The sequence below is a fragment of the Urocampus carinirostris genome, chromosome 14 (genome assembly GCF_059441175.1).
Source record: "Urocampus carinirostris isolate Australia breed hairy pipefish chromosome 14, RoL_Ucar_1.0, whole genome shotgun sequence".
NCBI lineage: Eukaryota > Metazoa > Chordata > Actinopteri > Syngnathiformes > Syngnathidae > Urocampus > Urocampus carinirostris.
In genome coordinates, this window is record NC_142362.1 from 31,618,155 (window position 1) to 31,622,101 (window position 3,947).

Consider the following 3,947-nt stretch of genomic DNA (forward strand, 5'->3'; position numbering starts at 1 on the left):
TGCATTGCAATGTTGAACTTCTGGATGGTTACAATACAGCCAGCTGCAAATCTTTATTTGTGTAGAAAAACTAAAACGATAACACATCTCTAAATGTTGGCTCGTAATTAGTTAATATAATTTCAAGTGATCATAGACCAGCTCAGTGGTCTTCGGTTTAGGCACCTGCAAAATGAGGTAACAGGGAGGTAACAAGTTTTGGCCAAGTAAAACCCTTTAACAATTTTGGGTGAAAGCTGATGTTTTTTGTGAAATCTTTTCGAAGGTATCACTCTGAAGGTTCGTCCCAAACGGAAATAATCACTGCAAGTGCTACTAATGTAGCAGAGTAAAAGTACTGTTTTTCTTCACTAATTTACTCAAGTAAAAGTAAAAGTATAGTAATTTAAAAATACTCCTAGAAGTACAGAAATCCACGAAACTTACTCAAGTAAATGTATTGGACTAAATGTACTTCCTTACTATTCACCTCAGAAGGTAAAGCATAAAAAACACATAGCTGAGTATTTATTTTTAAGTATTGAAGTTAGAATGTTTGTCAGATGTTTCATTTATATTTCAAACACGTATTTGTTGCGATGCGGTGTTAACTATTTTCTGTGGCCATTAGAAAACTACTGGTCTCACTTCACATATGAATTAAGTCCATTTAAAATCTGTCCTTTTATTTGAAAAAAAAAAAAAAACATTCGAGTTTGCAGTTGCTTATTACAGGACGGCATTCGCTAGTGTAACATGACAATATAGCAGTGTTCTTCAACCTTTTTGAGCCGAGGCACACTTTTTGTTGAAAATGTTGAAAAGTTCATTTTTTTAAATTAATTTATTTTTTTTCTTCATTTTGTTCATTTTTTTGTATTGTACTGCATGTTTTTGTCATAGTTGCCATGGCGCCCAATTGAAACCAGCTGCGGCTCGTTGACAGATTGGCTTCCCCTCTATTTAAACTCAGTACTCTCACTCACTTTTTGTCAGTCCGTCAACAAACCTTTGAATCCCCAAGACGTGGGTTTTGACTCTGTCTGGTATCCCGTTTGTGTATCCTGTCCGGTATCAATCCCGTCTGTTTCGTCCTGTTTTTATTTCAGTCTCCGGTCTCCAGTGTCTGGTATTGTGCCCGTCATTCTTGTCCTGTCTGTTATCTGTCTCCAGTCTCCTATATATGTAATCAATCCTCTCAATCCCGCTCTATGCGTTATCGACATCATCTGTCCGGTATCGGCTCGTGTAATTGGTATGGATCTCGTTGGTCTATTGCTTTCTGTTGTTCTACGCCAGACTTCTGTCTTTCTTCCTTCGCCCGATCGCCGAATCACTGGCGTTTTGTGTCAACATGCACAACTGCTGCCCCATTTCCCGTAAAATAAAAGCTTGTGTGAGAAACCTCCGTCACGCATTTGGGTTCTCCTCCTGTTCTGGTTCTTGACGGTTTAACCCATTTCTCATGTTTCACAACATTTTTATCTTGTTTTTGGTAAAATAACAACAATAAAATATTCAAAATTAGATAAAATTAATCTGCCAGAGAAGCAAAAAAATATTTTTTACTATATTGTTACTTTGTTAGGATTTTTGGAGTATATTAAGAACAACTACATCAACAAAATTATCTGCAAATGAGCAACCATTATCTGCCAGTGGAAACTTTGTATACGTGATGTCTGTGTTTTTTGGTTAGTAAAAAATAAATCAGTTAAATCATGTGCAAAATGTTTACCTTTGTTTCTTTATTTTAGTATTCATTGAAATCCTGTTTGTGTAATGCATCTTGAAACAATTATAATTAGTACATAAACATGGTAATCTGGTGCCACTTATTTGCCTGGTTGTTTAAAGAAAAACATCAATGGCATGCTTTTTGACAAAAATAACATTGGGACATTTTCAGCAGTACAAGTTTTTAAAAACTCAGCAATGTAGCGATCCACAATAACCATACCACTATGTGGATTGGCACGGGAATGGGAAAGACAGCAGCCGTCAAACTAAAACCACGTTCTTTAAAATATATATATTTTTAAATGTCTTCATTCCAGGCTTCAAAACCGCTGTCACAAGCCAGAAACGGAGACAGGACCCAATAGCGTCAGTTTTATTGAAAAAAGAGAGCAGTGCTTGCTTCCACGATCCGCCGATCATCGGACACGGGTAGCTGATGGCAGGAACGCGGAAGTGTAACTTCTGTGTCAAGCAAGAATAATCGTAGGCAGCGGGAAATCGGGTCGATAGTCGTGACGGGAGAGCAAGGGCGGTAACGAGTCCAGAAAAAAGGTCGGCAACAGGTATCAGGCAGGCAACAGGGCAAAACAGGTAGGGACCCGGGATGGAAGAGCATGGCAGAAACGGGTCCAAAAACAGGTCGGCAACCGGATTCAGGCAGGAGTAAACAGGGTAGGAGAGTGTCTGAATGTACAGAGCCTGCCTAGCTGAAAGCGTAGGTTCGCAGGACGGTCTGACGCTTGTAACAGTGAGCCGGGGGGGGGTTAAAAGTGGCAGGGAGCCAATCAGCAACAAGGGCTGTTGGCGCCAGCACCTGCGGCTGCCCCGAATCAGTAATCATGACAACAACACAAGAAAAGTCATTCACCTTTAAACCTTAGATGCGAGGTACACACCTGCAGACCCAGCCGATGACTCTTCCGTGCACAGATCTAATTTTCCTATTTTAATTTTGTGTGAAGGTAACATGAATACATATTCTTACATTACCCTTTGTTTCTGTCAAACTCTCATTTGAAGGGTCTGTCAATTGAAACACTAAAGCGTCTGACATACGAAACAATGACAAAAAATGTGTGTTTTAAATTAAAAAACAAAATGTTTATTTATATGGAAATAATGTATTAATGACATTGAGGACCATTCCAAAACTGCACCACAATTTTCCGGTAAGTACCGTAAATTCCGGACTATAAGCCGCTACTTTTTTCCAAAACGTTCAACCCTGCGGCTTATTCAGTGATGCGTGAACGTGGGCTGATGGGAAGTGGAGTAAAGGAGAGACGTGTTTGTGGACGCAGCGGACAATAGTGGATATATATTTTTCCCACCCTTACTTTGGAAATATACATTTTTTTTCCTTGGATTATTTTCAACGGGACCCGGACTCTGTAGGTCTGCATCAAACTTTAAGTACCGGTATCATTTTCCGTTCAATTTGCCGGCCGTGGTTTTTGGACTGTGTACTTTATATTCAGTTACAATCAAACCTCACATTATTTATTTGCTGTTATTAGTGTCAATAAATTTGTTCAAACTACAGTTACAATCGCGGGACTCAGAGTCGGGTTTGGGTAAATTTTGTGATTGTGTTACATGTTTTAGTCTGGGCGCATGCCATGCGGCTAATATACAGGTGCAGCTCGTGTAAGAACAAAAGCAGTTATCCTCTTAAAATGTGGTTGGTGCGGCTTATAATCAGGTGCGCTCTATAGTCCGGAATTTGCGGTCGGTGCATTTCAGAATCAGAATCACCTGTATTGTCATTGGAGTGCTAAAACAACGGTGGCACTCCAGTTGCAAAAATAAAAAACAAACAGACAAATATAAAGTGTTTAGCTCTAATGTAAAGAATTCACATCTGAAATAAAAATATAAACGACTGAGATATTGAACTTAAAACTAATAAGTCAACATGACAACTGAAATAAAATACATTTGCACAAAGTTATGGAAACAAAGTCAAGTGTGAATTAAAGGGTACAATGTGAAATCATCTCTCATCTCATTAGCCGTACCGCTTATCCTCATTAGGGTCGCGGGGGCGATGGAGCCCATCCCAGCCATCTCCGGGCATTGGGCAGGGGACACCCTGAACTGGTTGCCAGCCAATCGCAGGGCACACAGGGACAGACAACTCATTCGCTCATCCACACCTAGGGACAATTTGGACCGGCCAATTCACCTAAAATGCATGTTTTTGGAACGTGGGAGGAAACCGGAGTGCC